The sequence below is a fragment of the Jaculus jaculus genome, chromosome 3 (assembly GCF_020740685.1).
Source record: "Jaculus jaculus isolate mJacJac1 chromosome 3, mJacJac1.mat.Y.cur, whole genome shotgun sequence".
Taxonomy (NCBI): Eukaryota; Metazoa; Chordata; class Mammalia; order Rodentia; family Dipodidae; genus Jaculus; species Jaculus jaculus.
In genome coordinates this window covers 62,876,381-62,894,044 of record NC_059104.1, presented here as the reverse complement: position 1 = coordinate 62,894,044, position 17,664 = coordinate 62,876,381, and the positions used below count along the sequence as shown (strand labels likewise).

Here is a 17,664-nt window from a genome sequence, read left to right as displayed (position 1 = left end):
CTTAGGACTAATGTTACCTCCACAGCCTAAAGTTCTTGCAAATCATTCATGTTCCTTTTCAATATTTATCATAATTTCCAAACCACTGATTTGAATCTTCAACTGGTGTTCAAAAACCTGTGTGTCGGCATACATTTATATATGTACATATTTATGTCATGTGTCTGAATACATATGTTTTTATGTTTATATAATTAATATGCGCATATACATATATCCCCTAACAATTGGAATAAGATGAAAAATAATTACAGGGAATTTCTTTTTGACCTAGCAATACTTTGAATGACTTCCCAAGTAGAATCAATAGATATAAAAAATAGCTATCATGGTTAAGCACTTGCCTCTGAAGCCTACGAACCTCAGTTTGGGGCTAGATTCCCCAGGATCCACATTAGCCAGATGCACATGGGGGCACACACATCTGGAGTTCTTTTGCAGTGGCTGGAGGCCTTGGTGTGCCCTCTCTCTCTCTCTCTCTCTCTCTCTCTCTCTCTTTCTCTCTCTGTCACTCTCAAATAAATAAAAGTGAACAAAACAATAGCTATCAGTTCACTAGTGAGATGAAGAGGCCCCTGGGTTCTATTGAATCTCACACCTCTTCATGGTAAACTTGGTCACTAGGCTTTACTCACTGACCTTTTTTAGTTCTGGAACATGCTAATAAGTTTGTTCAAGCTTTTGTAGGAATTCATGCCTTCTGCCTAGAATCTTTATCTGCCCACCTCAGCTTGACTCCCTGTTATTAGGAATTCAACTCAAAAGTCATGGTTCTGGACAGATTTTCCTTAACCATCCAGAAAGCTTCCTCCCTCCTGTTTCACCCCAGGCAACTCTGTTACATTTCTGTATCTGGTACTTTCCACCACGTGAAAGTTGTTTTCTGCAGTGTCTGCTCCCACTATAGGTTCACTTCCAGAATGGAGCAAGCCCATTCTGTCTAAAGTCCTGTGTTCAGTTCCTAAAGCAATGCCTGGTTTATAGGAGACTCACTTAGACTTGCTGGGGAAAGAAAACTAGATTATATTTTATTTTTATGAGAGAGAGAGATAGAGAGAAGAAGAGAGAGAGAGAGAGAATTGGTGTACCAGGCCCTCTAGCCACTGCAATCAAATTCCAGATGCATGCACCACCTTGTGTATATGCATGACCTTGTGAGTATGCGTTGCCTTGTACATCTGGCTTCTGTGGGTTCTGGGGAATTGAACCTGCATCATTAGGCTTCACAAGTAAGTACCTTAACTGCTGAGTCATATCTATGGATTTTTTTGTATGAGTGTTCTATTTCTCAATTCATTCGTGTATTTTCTTTTCTTTTTTTTTAAGTATCCCAGTTTTAAAGTGTTCTACATGCTTCCCCCCCTTCCTGGTCAAGATTTGATATTTGAAGTCTATTCCTAGTAGGAATTTGAAAGCTTATATCAGATCACCTCGAAGAATATACTAAAAATAGTTCCAGAATCAATTCTAAACATTTTAAAAGAACACCTAAATACCTTTTCTTTTTATAAAGTTTCAAAATTAATTTCCTAAAAGGAATCCCCAGGATGTCTATGTTCTTGTGCCACTCAATTTCTAAGATCTAAAAGTGTTTGGAGCTGAGTGTGATGGTGCATGTCTTTAATCCCAGCACTTGGGAGGCAGAGGTAGAAGGATCGCCGTGAGTTCTAGGCCATCTTGAGACTACTATAGTGAATTCCAGGTTAGTCTGGGCTAGCTAGAGTAAAACCCTACCTTGTAAAACCAAAAAAAAAAAAAAAAAAAAAAAAAAAATTATCTATTTTTTAATTATACAAATACAGAACTGAACATTTTATATGCAAGTGATCAGAGGAGTTAAAAATGGTCCACTTAAACCTTAATTTAAATTGACTTTTTCCCCATTTACAAATATGCTGAATAGAAAGAAGCTATTAAACACATCATTTCCTTTAGACAATAACCTTAATATGGCATTATGATTTATGCTATCTTCCTTTCTTATCATGAAAGTATCTGCCCATGTAGAATGAGACTTCTAGTTAATTATTTTATATAAAGTTAACTTGTCTAGTAGACTTACCCATCTAATCTTAAATAATCCCCATGGGAAAATGATAAGATTTTTGCACAGAAATTTTACATATCATCAGGAGGATCACAAGTTCAAGACCATCCTGGGCTATATATTGAGTCCTAGACCAACATCAGGTGCATAACAAGAGCCTCTCAGATAGATGATTAATAAATAGAAGCCTGTTTCCTTGTTTTTCCTTCTATTGATATATTTCCTTTTTCTCTTGTTGGTTTATAGGTTCTCTTTGTGTATATATGTATATATATTTAATTATTATTATACAAGTTTATATAGGCCATTTTCATTCACATATATAATGTGCTTTGGGCATATTTACTTTTTAAAAAATATTTTATTTATTTATTTGCAAGGAAAGAGAGGATGAATGGGTGTGTGAAGGCCTCCAACAACTACAAATGAACTCCAGATGGATGTGCCACTTTGTGCATCTGGCTTTATGTGGGTACTGGGAAATCGTTCCTGGGTCATTAAGCTTAGGTTGTTAAGCTTTGCAGACAAGAACCTTAACTACTGAGCCAGCTCTTCAGCCCATACTTACCCTTTAATCATGAAATACATATGTGAAATTGACTCATTTCAGAGTCTGTCAGAAGCCAGAGGACCCTCCCCTCTCATCTGGGAAACAGCTAACTCTGGGTCACACCCAGAGACACTGTGCTTCTAGAGCTTCTGGGATGCCACCAGGCCACATGCTTCCTTTCTCTGAACTAGCTGCAGAATGCCCTGTATGGGCTGGAGAGATGGCTTAGTAGTTAAGGTACCTGCCTGCAAAGCCAAAGAACCCAGGTCTGATTCCCCAGTATCCATGTAAAGCCAGATGCAGTAGGTGGCACATGATTTGCTTGCAGTGGCTAGAGGCCCTGGCGTACCCATTCTTTATCTCTCACCTGTAGTTCTGAGATAACTAAATAAATAAATAAAATATTTTAGAAAGATAAGATACCCTTCCTGAAGAAGTCATCATCAAGTAGGTTGGTTTGGATTCTATTACCAGGTACAGGCCAAGAAAACACCTGGAAACAAGTGATTTCACTTCAAGTGGGTTACCCTGCTACACACTGATGACCCATAGTGCTCATTTCTTTATATTGAGCTGTGACAAACTATGTGTCACCCAGAAGTATTTAAGACTATCCTTCTTTTAATGGTTTCATAGTCTGTGCACTCTTGGAAACTGTCTCTTAACAGATTTGTTTTTCTCCTAAATGTCTTTGCTCAGAATATACCACTTCCTTTTGGACTGAAAAGCCTCACGACATAGTAGGGAACCTGTTGGCTGAGAGCCAACCATTTCCATCCAAAAACGTTCTTCCTAGCCATGAAGGCTGAGCAAAGGATTTATCTTTAATCTCTGGTCTTAGCTTCCTTGTTTGGAAAATGGGAGTTCTAATATGCACTGCATAGGGTTGTTATAAGAATTAGTTAGCCAATGTACATGATACCCCGTATATGCCACAGGGTATCAGAAGCTACTCAGCAGTGTACAGTGTAACCATAGTTATTGCTTTTTGAGAGGCTGGACATGAACAGTTCTTTGTCAGAGGTTTGCTACATCGCTAGAAGAGGCACTTCTACTGCTTGTCACGGCTGTGCCTGCCCTAACGAAGCATCGTAGAAATTCTGCTGTCACTTCACAGATGCTGTTGGGGCAGAGCTGTGTGGAAAATAAGCATTGATTACATATGTTGTTTATGTACCAGCATTTTTCTAAGCATCTTATAGTCATTACCCTGTCTAATCCTCACTCAGTGAAATAGGTGCTGTGATTACTTCCCTTGTGCAAACAAGGGCATGAAAGTACAGAGAATCTGGTGAGAGTCACACTGCTAGTGAGTGGCATAGCCAGAATATGAACATTATCTGCCTGCACATCTGTCAGATTCATGCATTTTCCTCCTCTGCATCCCTGGTACCCTGTACTTTCTTGAGCATTTAATGTTTTTTTCTTTTGAGAAGTGAGAGAGAGAGAAAGAAGTGGTGTGCCAGCCACTGCAATTAAACTCCAGATGCTTGGGCCACCTAGTGGTCAAACTTGAGCTTGCCTCACCTTTGTGCATCTGGCCTAGGTGGGATCTGGGGAGTCAAACATGCATCCTTAGGCTTAACTGCTAAGCCATATCCCCAGCCCTAGAAAGATTTGAAAACACCTCCTGAAAGTATAGAGGCAGTATGGTTCTGAATTAAGCATCATTAACCTGCAGGTGGGTGTCCAAAATGAAAAAGTCATTGCCAACAAATCCATACTTTCTGCTAACAAAGTGGGGTTTTGGTATTTATTTCAATTTTAAAAATCTCTAGTATGAGGAGGATCCCTATCCATGGTAAATTGTGTCATTTCTTGTTTTGCCTAGATCACTTTCTGTAAATTGCAGCTTTTTAAACAACAGCATCACCAAGGAACCATGAGGGGTGCCTTTGTGGATAGTACCTTGGAGTCTCTTTCCTTGGAATAAATAGATCCTACTTATTGAGCATGTAGAAATCATTTAAAATACCACTTCCAATGGAAGCAATAGGGAGATGTATGAATTTCCCATGGCTTGTCAACCAAAGATAATAATGTTGAAATGTTAACAGTCTCTAAATAAGCAGCTTTATTTTAATATACATTTTAGCAAACTAGATAATGATCTTTCTCTCCTCAACTGTATTTGAATCAGAAATACAAACAGTTTAAAGTTTGTTTGCCTTGAATCATTACTACCAAGAGGTTGAACCATCTGTGTTTTTCTCATTCTGTTCATGGCTCTAAGGGATTCTTGAAATTTAACAAGTTAGAAAAAGAATCTCTATAGAGGGAATTCAGATGTACAGTGACATCTAAAACCTGGCAAGGTTTTATGTTGCTTGAGAGATACTTTTCAAAGTGAAAATTAATCTAACCCTACCAAATCATCTACAGTTTTCAAACCTTTTCAAGGTCTGGGACCATGTTTTGTGCCAATTTTTATCCAGTTCATTCATAGTCTACATTGACTTCTGAGATTGTAGACTTGGCATTTATTAAATGTCTTTTATTATAAAATAAAATGCTTGATATGCACTAGTGTTTTTAAGTTGATATTAGGGCAGCTATGCCCTCCTAAAATGCACTTCCTGGTTGGGACATAGACTTGTGGGGATTTTACTTTGGTCTCTATGGCAACCAGTGGCTTCGATTTTACACATGATCTAAGGGACATGTTATAGTGTATAGTTTAGTGAAGTAAAATTAGCAAATAACAAAGTAATCATATTTAAATTGTACAGTATTGTAAATTTCAACATACTTAAACACTTGTGAAATCATTGCAGTCAAAATTGTGAACATATCAGTCGCACCAAAAAGTTTATTCTTCCTTCTGTTGTTGTTCCCTCCTATGCACGCATACTTCTCTGCCACCCATCCACTCTCTCAGAACCACAAATCTGCCTCCCTATAGATTATTTTTCATTTCTGGAATTTTATATAAATGAAACTACACAGAATATGCTCAGTGCTTGGCTTCTTTAATTCATTATACTTATTCTGAAAATAACACATGCTCTTACATATGTTATATATGGTAAGTAGAAGTTATATAAGTTAATACCCTTGCCTTTTATCTGATATTCTCAGGAAACACTGAGGTATGTGCATATTGGCAAGTTGTAAGTCCATTCATTGCCTTTATCATTTCTCAGAGGATGTGTCCTCTGATATTTTTTAAAGGCATGCATCATCATGCTGGGCTACATTACATTTTATTTGTTGATTTGCAAGGAGAGAAAGAGAAAGAATATGGGTGTACCAGGGCCTCTATCCACTAAAAACAAACTCCAGATGTATGCACCACTTTTGCAACTGGCTTTATGTGGGTACTGCACAATCAAACTCAGTTCATTAGGCATTGAAGGCAAGTGCCTTAAGCACTGATACATTTCTCTAGCCCACTGAATTTTAATAACTGCAAAAAAAGATATTGAATTTTTATCACATGTTATACATCTATTTAGATGATCTATGTTTTGTCTTTTTTATTATACTATGTTAGTATGTTACATGGGCTCATTTTTATGTGAGACTAACCTTGCATTCTCTGTTTGGTCATGATCATTAGATTCAATTTGCTAAAAAATAGTTCATGAGGGATATTGACTGTAATTTTCTTTTCTTCTGTTTTTACTTGATTTTGGTTTTAGAGTCAGGCTAGAATCCTAAAGTCAATTGGCAAGAATCTCCCAACTCCCATTTATTCCCAAATTACTGGAAAAATTTGGGTAGAGTTAGTATGTATCTTTCTATAATATTAAAGTTTAAAAAATATTTTATTTTTATTTATTTATTTATTTGACAGAGAAAGAGGGGGAGAGAGAGAGAATGAGTGCACCAGGGCCTCTAGCCATAGCAAATGAACTCCAGACGCATGCCCCCTTGTGTATCTGGCTAATGTGGGTCCTGGAGAATCAAACCTGGGTACTTTGGCTTTGCAGGCTAATGCCTTAACCACTAAGCCATCCCTCCAGCCCTATAATATTTAACTTTTATCAAGATCAATTTCCTATTGAGGTCATATAGGATTAAAATTTCCTTATGGAAAGAATTACGATGAAAACTTCAATGTCGTTAGTAAATAGCTTACTATATAAGTGATCCTTGGTAATTTGTATATTTTGAGGAATCTATTTTTGGTCAAATTTATTGGCATAAAATTTCCATAATATTTCTTTATACTGAGTATATGTAAAGTAGTTATGCTGCCTTTCTCATGTCTAATACCAATAAATTTGTGTCTTATCTTTATGCTGCTAGCTAGAGATTTACTAGTTTCAACAATCTTTTCAAGGAACTAACATTTTGGTTGATTTTTCTCTTTAGTGTTCCTACCATAGTTCATTGATTCATTTTACTATCTTTAATGTTTTTATTGTCTTTCTCTATCAAATAATTTACCCTTTCCTAGTTGTCAAAGATGGTAGAAATCAGTGATTTCAAGCTGTTTTCTTTTTAGAGATGAGCACTTAGTTATGACTGTTATATGATCCCTTGAGCTGCATCCCATGAGCTTGTGTATGCTATACTTTCTTTTAGTTCAAAATGCCTTGTAAATTTTCCTTTTGCTTCTTTTTGACTTACAGATGATTCAGAAATGTGTTGTCTAGTTTCCACTTATTTGATCATTCTCCAGATATCTTTCTTTCACCCATTCTAAATATATTTTATTTTTATTTATTTATTTGACAGAGAAAGAGAGAGAGAGAGAGAGAGAATAAGAGAGACAATGGGCATGCCAGGGTCTCCAGCCACTGCAAACGAACTCCAGACGCATGTGCACCCTTGTGCACCTGGCTAACATGGGTCCTGGGGAGTCAAACCTAGGTTCTTTGGCTTTGCTGGGAAATGCCTTAACCATTAAGCCACTCCTCCAGTCCCTGTCACCCATTCTAATTTAATTCCTGTGTAAACCAAGAACATGCTGTGCCTACATTATTATCTAAGTTTGATTATGTGGGTTATCTTGAAAACTGTGCTACATACTCTTGGGGAATAAAAGCAAGCCAGTATTTTCTGCTATTAAGACAAATATTCTATAGTTTTCAAATAGGTTGAATTGGTTGATATTGTTATTTAAATTTTCTGTATCCTTGTTGATTTTCTGTCTGCATGTCCAAGCACTTAATGAGAAAGCGTTAATAGTTATACAAAAATAGATTGTGTGTAATTTATCTTTTAATTCTATTTTTTATTGTTTATTTTGAGAGGAAAACATTCTTTAAGTTGACCCCACAAAATCAATTGCAAAAATCTTAATAAGCAGAACCTCTCATAAGAATTTGAGGACACTGGGGAACCAAGAGCCATTGGTTGTCCTCATTAGGCTATGAAGAGGTGTGGTAGTACCTCGTGTTTTCACTCTCAGAGTGTTCAGTTCAATATCCTAAACTCATACATATTGCCAAAAGACAGTCTTTTATAGACATTAATTAGAATCACTCCAAAGTAAATCTTTTTTTTTTTTAATTGCAAGCAAGGAAAGATAGAGATAAGGGTGAAGTAGGCATGCCAGGGCCTCTTGCCACTGCAAATAAATTCCAAATACATGTGCCACTTTGCACATCTGGCTTACATGCGTCCTGGGGAATTGAACCCCAGACATCAGGCTTTGCAAGAAGTGCCTTTAACCACTGAACCATCTCTCCAGCCCCTCCATTCTATTTTGTTTTAATTGTATATATTTTGAAGTTCTGTTACTCAGTGTATCAGTATATAAATTTTGGAAATTATTAATTTTCTTGATACTTGACCTCTTTATCAGTAAGAAATGGTCCTTTTAATTCTGGTAATTTTTTTGGCTTGAAATCTGCTTTGTGTATTGTTAACTACTGTTATTATGGTATAATTTTTCAATTGTTTTACTTTTAACCTACGAAATCATATCCAAGGTGGGTTTATTGTGTGCTACATATAGTTGGATCTTAATTTTTAACTCAATCTGATGAGCACTGTTTTCAATTAGAAGAATGAGACCATTTATATTGAAATTAAATATCAGTATGATTAGATTAATTGATATTTTTGTTTGTTATAATCTTTATTCCTTTTGTCCTTTCTGCTTCTTTTTGCCGTATCTTTATGATTACGATGTTATCACTTTTTTGACTTACCATGTCATGTGTGTTAATCATACTTTTTTGTACATGTGGTTGGCTGCTGTACATTTTGCTTCTGTAAGTATTATAAAATAAAATAAATCAGTAATAGTTTGACTTTTTATTCAGTTATCTTTTATTTATTTATTTACAAGAGCACAAATATGCCTTTATTTACTTTTCTTAAATCCTTGAAGGGTACAGCATCACATGGATTCAGTGTCCAATGGCCTTGGCAGGAAGGTTGCTTTGGAATTTGGCTTGAACCATGCCATTGTTTCCCTAGAAAGTTACCTTTCCCCAGATTACTGTTGCTTTATTAGGTTTGCCACCAGAAGTCACTGTGTTGTTTTTGGCTTTGTACATATGAGCATGTCTCTTGCCCAAGTAGAATTGAGTTTCATCTGGGACATAAACACCTTCAATTTTAAGAAGAGCCATGTTCTCCCTTTGGTTCTGCAAATCCTTATTATAGCCAGAAAAAATGGCCTTTCACCAGAGCCTTCCAGATATATTTGCCTTTTAGAAGTCCTGTTCCCAGAAGGCCTCCACGGGTCCCAGGATGGCAGAAAAAAAGCTTAGTTATCTTCTAAACCGTACTGGGAAAAATAAAAAGAAGAAGAAGGGCTGGAGAGATGGCTTAGTGGTTAACTGCTTGCCTATGAAGCTTAAGGACTCCAGTTCAAGGCTTGAATCCCCAGGACCCATGTAAGCCAGATGTACAAGTTGGCGGGGGCAACTGGGGTTTGTTCACAGAGGCGTGCCTATTCTCTCTCTCTATATATCCATTGCTCTCAAATAAATAAATAAATAAAAATAAACCAAAAAAAATTTAATAAAAGAAGAAAAAAGTTGTTTATACCATATATTTACCATCTTAGGTATTTGTCCTTTTATGTAGAACAAGATTTATATCTCATATTATTTGTTTCTGCCTCTAAAGTAATATATATTTTATATTTGCATATTTTTCATAATATAGAGTTGTTGATGGAGTCTTTCAGTGTAACATACGGAAAAAATTTTTCTTTTGCCTTTATTTCTAAAAGATATTTTTTTTCTGGACATAGAATCTAGGTTGCTAAGGCTTTGTTGTTTGTTTTTCACTTCATTAGAGGTGCAACTCCAGTGTGTTCTGGTTTGCACTGTTTCCAACAAGAAAATGTTCTCATTTTTATCTTTGTTCTGCAGTATGTGTGTATGTATATGTGTGTGTGTGTGTGTGTGTGTATATAAAATATATAATATATAGTATATATATAAATATAATATATATATAATATATAATATATATATAATATATATATAAAATACCATTTTCTATGGATTGCTTTTACAAGTTTACCTTGATTATGATGCATCTTCATACAAATTCATTCATGTTTCTTATGTTGTATACTCTTGAGCTTCTCTTATATGTCAATTTAAATTTCTGCCAAATTTGGATAATCTTCAGCCATTATTCTTCAAATATTTTTCAGGACCTACCCTCTTTCGCGCAAAGTCGTTGGACTGTTTGAAGTTGTCTCTCCATTCTTTTATGCTTTGTTCACCTTGGTTATTGTTTTCCTTACTTTGTCTCATTTTTAATAGTTTTATTATCATTCTACAAGTTCATAGACTTTTTAATAAAATGTCTTATCTTCATTTAACTTTAGCATTTTAATTTTACCCATTGTATTATTCATCTACTTCTTATCCTCATCATTAAAAAGTCTCTTTAACTCTTTCTAAAAATCTGCTTAATCTCTCTTTTTATCCTCTAAATTTTTGTAATGTATATTATTATTATTATTATTATTATTAACAAGATGTTTCATATGGATACATCATGCGTCAGTGCCCTCTTTTCCCTTGTCCCTGCTCCCATTCTGTTGGGGACACTCCTCAGTAGGGTTGCAGGTATTCCCCATGGGGTTGTAGTTTATGTATTGTAGGAACAGTAGTCAGATATTCTGGGGAGGGGGGTAGGGAATCCCTTTGGGCATGATGTCTCAACCTGTGGTTCTTAGAGTCTTCTGGCCCCCTCTTCCACAAAATTCCCTAAGCGGTAGTGAGTGAGTTTTAAATTTACTTCATTGATGAGCTCTTAGGAGCCTTTAAATCTCTACTTTGGTAGGTGTTGAATTTCCTCAGGGTCTGTCTTCTACACCCTGGTGCTAATTATCAGGAACAGAATGGAGACAGCATTCTTGCTCATCTACCTATTCCTCTGTGGATTCAGCTGTGGCTTGGCTTAAGTGTGATGGGTAGTTTATCTTCTCCAGTCTCACACTTTCTGAAGAAAAGATTCTGCAATGGAGAGTGAAGTCAGTGAGTTTAAATGGTATAAGCATTACTAATTTAGGGAGAATTTCATGTATGTAGCCCCTCTTATAAGCAAAGATTAGTGAGAGTGTGACACTGGGACTACAGAGTGAGTTCTAAGTACCTTTTACCAAGCACCAGAGGTACCTCAATGGTAGTGTCTTATCTACCACAGACTGACTTGGAACTCACTCTGTAGTCTCAGGCTGACCTTGAACTCACAGTGATCCTCCTACCTCTGCCTCTGGTGTCCTTGGACTAAAGGTGTATGCCAACATACCTGGCTTTTTAAATTTCTCATTTCTATAACTAAAATATTCAATCTTACCATCTTAAACATAGGGAAGATAGTTATGAACATTTAATATCTCTGTATACTAATTTTGTTGTTTGTGTTGATTTATTTTTCTACTTATTACAGTCACATTTTCCAGCTTCTTTGTCTGCCTATATTTATAAACTGTTGCTATAATAAATAACTACACACAAATTTATTTAAATAGTTCTTCTGTACGTTAATGGTCTATGCAGATCTCACATAGCTAAACTAGCATTATCATGTCTGTGGCCCTTTCTGAAGGCTCCAGGGGAGAACTGTTCTTTGCCTTTTCCAACTTCTAGATCCTGCCCGAGTCCTTCCACTTGTGGCCCGTTCACTATTAAAGCCAGTAACGGTGGACTGAATCCTTCTCATAACAAACTACCTAGGCCTTCCCTTCTGCATCCTTTTTCTTTCAAGAACTTTTACTGTTATATGAGATCATTGAGACTATTCTGTCAGAAGTTCAGATGATTAGAAACTTAATGCCATCTGTAGCCCTAATTCTCTTTGACATAATTTTCCTGACATTCTGCCTCATGAACTCTGGCTACCTTCACTTCCCCCAGGACTAATAACTACGTGTAACTAGGTGTACATTTGGGGGAGTTGTAAAGCTCTCCTAGGGGTACTTCTCTGAGTTACAGCAAGGAAACTTTCTTGGCAGTCGGGTGGAGCAGTCCGATGCTCACCTTGTTCTTCTCTCGGGAATCATTATCTTGCATTGCTGGATATTTAGTATCTGGAAACCAAAGTCCGTGTATTTTATCTGACTTTTTAGTTGTTACAGGCAGGAGAGTTTCTCTGAGTATAGTTTACTCTCTCTTAGCCAGAAGTAGAAGTCAAACATCTGTTATTTGCCACATACTTCGTTTTGATAAGGGCAGTAATGATACCCAAATATTTAAAACCTGATAGGCCTTGGGTACTGACCAAATAGAACAGATGCTGGTCTAAAATAATGATATAATCATACTTGTGTTTACCAGGTGAAGATCAGCCCTGTCCCATGTAGTGTCCAAGTCCCATAATCCATCCAGCTTTGTGTTTTGTCATTGACAGTCTTGGTGAGACACAAAAGACCTCTACAGTAGGCTGACCTGGATCTGAATTCTTCTAGCTGACACATGACTTGTTTATTCCATTTGCTAACTTTTCCTGCTTAGTCATCAAGAGCATGAAGTGAAATAGGGTATGGAAATTCATCCTGCATCTTGCCTTGCCTCCAGAAACCTTAGTATAAATGAAGCCCCCTTTCTTCCATATCTTCCTCAGTGGCCCACCTGGAGTCATCAAGACCAGCCACAGTGTTCTACCAGTGCAGATTTGTACCCTGGGCAATTCATGTGAAAAACAGAAGGGTACATAATACAGAAGAGTCACAAATATGAGGTGGAAAAGGAGGAAGACCTGGGCAGTGAGCCTCGCAGCTAAGGGCTGGCCTCTTGGCTGAGCTGGAATCAAATCTGTCCAGGAGGGAGCTGATGCTCACTGCAGGAGAGGCCAAGGCAGGGCAGGCCAGCTCAGCAGCTGCAGGGAGGAGGCCAGCACATAGCTAGGCAAGCTTGCCAAGAATAGTCTGACCCAGAGCCTTCCATGCAGACCTGTTTGTTCCTGAGAGTACGATTAACTAAAGACTGTCCAGGCAGATAGTGACAGATAATGGTAGTGAGCTGGTGTATGAAGGAGACCTTTTATGACTTGATTTTCTGATACTGTCCTTGGTGATTAGGACCTACACATTCCAAATAGGACTTTCTTCTCATATGAACCATCTCTTTTTTTAAGGTATTTTCCAATAAATGAGCCTACTTTTTTAAAAATTTCAACTGTTATTTTCTGTAAACATTTCTGCCATCCTTCATGCATGAACCCTAAATACCATCTTCACCCATCACACCTTGGATATAAGTGCCATTGGAAGACAGTGAGTAAATGGGTACCCTGTGGTTTTCTTTGCTCAAGACATCAGGAAAATATGCTAAACAAAGAAATCCCCAGAACAAATCCTCTAATACACACTGAATTTATTTGCCCTCCCAGTATATTCTGTTTTATTTTAGCTTAACTTAGTTCTGCTTAACAAAAGCTCTATGCCAAAAAATTTACTTCCCTCATATCGCTGCACCATTACTGTATGGAAACAAGCTAGACATTTAAGATATAGTTTTCAAAGTTTCTTGACTGACTAACGAAATATATTTGAAAAGATGGGAAGATCTGTTTGTGCTAGAGTCAAGGAAACATAATTGAAGAAGGGCATGAATGCCCAAGCTAACATTTCTACTCTGGCTTTCCTGGCAAATGAAAATCCCCATTCACTTGCAACAAGCAGATATAGATTAGCTAGCCCTTGTTCTCTGTTTCTGCAACAAATCTACCCTTTACCACCTCTGCCCTGCTCCCTACGGGGATGTCTGATGTACATTCAGACTAAGTGTACAGAAGGAGGGATGCTGATATGGAATGCCCTTGTGTTGAGAAGAGGAGAAAGGTAAGCAGCAATAATGTAGATAAAGAAGATAAATAACAAAGTATGGCACAGTGCTCTGCCACCAAACAGAATTTGATAAATGCTATAAAACTGCTTTGGGGAGGGTAATTCAAACCCAAGGGACCATGGCTGTTTGTTTTGGATATGTATTTACAAAGTGTCCTGTGCTTGGATTTAGGATATGATGACTTAGCTGGTACTTGAACTGAGAAAGGCTCTTATAATTCAGAGTATTATACTCTTTTTTTTATTTGTTTATTTGTTTTGTTTTTTGAGGCAGGGTTTTGCTCTGGCCCAGGCTGACCTAGAATTTACTATGTAGTCTCAGGGTGGCCTTGAACTCAGGATATCTCCTACCTCTGCCTCTGGAGCGCTGGGATTAAAGGTGTACACCACCACACCTGGCTCAGAGTATTGTACTCTTCAGGGTGAAGGCATGGGTGCTAGATTTGCCTGCCTAATATGCTGCAGCTTCCCTGTGTCTGTGTCACAGAGGATCAAGAACATCTTAACCAGGATCCTGACTTGCCTCTCTACCCCCAGAAGCTAGCACATTGCCTAGTATAATTTTAAGTGATGAATAAATATTTAATGAGTAATATCTCAGAGAAACCTGGGAGCAATTAAAAAAAGAGAAAAAAGAAAGGAAGGAAGGAAGGAAGGAGGAAAGAAAGAAAGAAAGAAAGAAAGAAAGAAAGAAAGAAAGAAAGAAGGAGAGAAAGAAAGAAAGAAAAGAAACTACTCCTCAATTTTCCCAACTATAGAACTTCTTGGCACAGTTGTGAGAATCATGGATTATAGGGAGAAAACTAAGAATCTCTTTTTCTGTACCCTGCCCTGTCATTGCATCTTGTAAAGCATAGAGGTATATTGAATAACACATCTAATTCTATTTCTCATCAAGACAGCCACTTCGCACTACTATGGAGTTCCAAAGGCCATGGAAATAGAAAAAAAAATTCAAACTATAATTTACATTGGTGTATCGATTACTTGTTTGTAAATGGCTGGCACATAATTGTCCACCATGCAACTCGGCACCTACATGAATGCTATCAAGTATACTGGGTAGGGTTTTGCCTGAAGTGAATGTAGGGCTGAAGTCCACTACATACATCCTGCTTTTCCTTCTATTCACTGTGCCCTACCTCCCTGGAGGCCAAGGCAAGTGAATGCTTGTAATGGTATGGATAGGATAGGCTGCATGTTTGGTGGTTCTGGAATGTTACAAACAAATGCTTAGTTTTTCAAGCCTCAGTTTTCTTATCTAGAAATGAAGGAAAAAATCTTGGAGAAATGTAATAGAACCAGCATATTAAAAGACTGCAGGAGGCCGAGCAGATGGCTCTGCAGGTACTCTGCACAAACATGAAGGCCAGAGTTTGATCCCAGCACCCAAACAAAACTTATAGAAAGTTGGGCATGGCCACACAGGCATATAATTCCAGAGCTGGGAGAAGAGGAGAGACAGGAGGATCCCTGGGGCTCCCTGGTAAATCAGTCAGTCTAACAGAAAAATGACAAGCTCAAGTTGCAGTGAGAGACTTTGTGTAAGGGAGATAAGGAAGAGGAGGAGGACACTTAATGTCTTCCTCTGGTCTCCACACATGTACACATCTACAGTATGCACAAGTGTAAATACACTATTCATTATCACCATGATAGCCAGTTTGTATCTGTTGCTTACTGTGTGCCAGGCAAGATTGGAAGCCTTTTAAATATTTTAAGTCATTTAATCCTCAGAACAACCCAGTCAGGGTAGCTACTTTCTAGTTGTCTTCTTTTGCAGATTGAAAGCTGCAGCACAAAGAGGCCAGTCAGTGAGGTGGGAGAGAACGTGTCCTAGGGACTGAGCCCTAGGTTTAACTGCACTTCTCCACCTGTCTGAGCTCTCTTCCCTTCTGCTTTCTCTTACCTGCCCATCCTCAATTCTTAAAATTTTAACAGGGAATGGCTGAAGTTTGAAGTTTTACTTATTTATATGTGCTTGCTTGTTTATCTCAGGGATTGAACTTGGTCTTGGGCATGCTAAGCAGGTACATGACTCCTGAGTTACATCCCTAGTCCTAAGTTTGATTTTCAACCTTTCTAAACTATTTTATTTATTTGAGAGAGAAAGAAAGAGGCAGAGAGACAGAGATAGGAAAAAAAAAAAAAAAAGGATGGATGTGCCTTGACCTCTAGCCACTGTAGATGAACTCCAGATGCATGCGTCATCTTGTGCATCTGGCTTACATGGGTATTGGGGAATTGAACCTGGGTCCTAGGTTTTGCAGGCAAGTGCCTTAACTGCTAAGCCATTTCCATATCACATTTTCAATCTTTTTCATTAAGTTTTGTGTTACTTAGGCTACTTCAGTTAGATTGTGGCATGGAATAAGTTGTTCTGCCCTGAATTTTCCAAGCATTTCCATGCTAACTGACATGGGGAAACTATAGATTCAAATGAGACTCTACTTAACATCCTGTACTTAACTCCTTTAAGGCCAGGGGTATGTTCCTATAACTGTGAGCTGGCGGGAGGGTGAACAGAGTTATGACCACTGCAAGCTACACTACAGAGCATGTAGTGACCAGATCTGCTCTGCTGTGCTCTGTGGCCCTGGTCATATCCTTTTTCATTGTGCCTCTTGTACTCTCCATAAGAGATTATTATAATCACCATCCTTTCATGTATTACCATAAACAACTAACAAAACCCTATGATTCTCATTGTTTAGCAATATGGTAAATACTAAGAATGCCAGCTACTCATCACTTAAAATCATGTATGAACGTATGCAGTGACATTGTGGATTGGACAACCAAATACTACTTTCTCTTGCCTCTTTTGCATTAACTGTCTTGATTCTGTAAATGATTCTTTTCATTTACTTAACCAGTAACCATAGAAGGTGATACCACATGACAAGGATGATGTTGGATCCTAAGAGAGGATGACAATTAAGCACCCAGTTCCACTTGTCCCTGCAGGTTAGCAGTAAAATTACAGTAATGAGATTAACCTATGATTTGAAGTCCACACATAATTTGCAGTTTCAAGGTCATTCCTTTCTCTGAAAGTCCACAGCTATAAGCTAATCTTACTTAAAAAGATCAATTCCATATTATTTGAACTCCTTCTCACAGGAAGTTGAGTTGAAATCTATATAAATTGCTTAAAACAATGTGGTATAAGTGTTTTCTTTCAAGTTAAATATTGACTTTTTCCTTAGTTCTTTTTTTAAAATTTATGAGACATTACCTATCAGATGTTTTCATAAGCTGGAACTGATGTTGATAAATAAAATGCATTTTGCCTTCCATGTGTGTTGCCTTGGAAAGAATCAGATTTCAGAGACAAGGCCCCTTTAAAGGCACTCATTGCTGTGATCCCCTAACTTTGCTATCAGGACTGATAACTGGAGAGGCTTTTAAATCACTAGGCTATTGCCAGGCTGTTACCCTGACTTCAAAGAAAGGGAGGAACTGCAGAGTAAGGACATGTGTGACCCCAGAAATAAATGTGTTTTGTCTTTCAGCATATATTTAGAATATCTCTACTTTTCAGAAATATAGATCAATGGAAAAATAGATGTGTAAAAATTTAAAGTACTTTTTACATGCTGGACTGAATATTCAAACATGTTTTTCAGACTCAATGTTTTTTTTTTCTTTTGTTTCTATTGTCTGCTCTGACACCAAAAGCAAAGCTAATTCAGTCTTCTTTGTCTGTGTGTGTGTGTGTGTGTGTGTGTGTGTGTGTGTGTCTTCTCTGCCATTATATAACAGTTCTATACAAAGTCACATAACAACATACAGAGAGAAAATTGATTGCCAGCTAATGCAATGGGCATCTAAGTGGATTTAGTATATGAC

General features: G+C 37.5%; 1 protein-coding gene and 1 pseudogene across 11 annotated transcripts in view; one reads left to right on the top strand and one right to left on the bottom strand.

Annotated features, from left to right (window-relative positions):
- Enox1 (ecto-NOX disulfide-thiol exchanger 1) overlaps positions 1-17,664 on the top strand; it is a 674,222-nt gene that overhangs the window by 481,267 nt on the left and 175,291 nt on the right. The window lies entirely within an intron of this gene.
- LOC105944422 lies at positions 8,856-10,270 on the bottom strand (annotated as a pseudogene).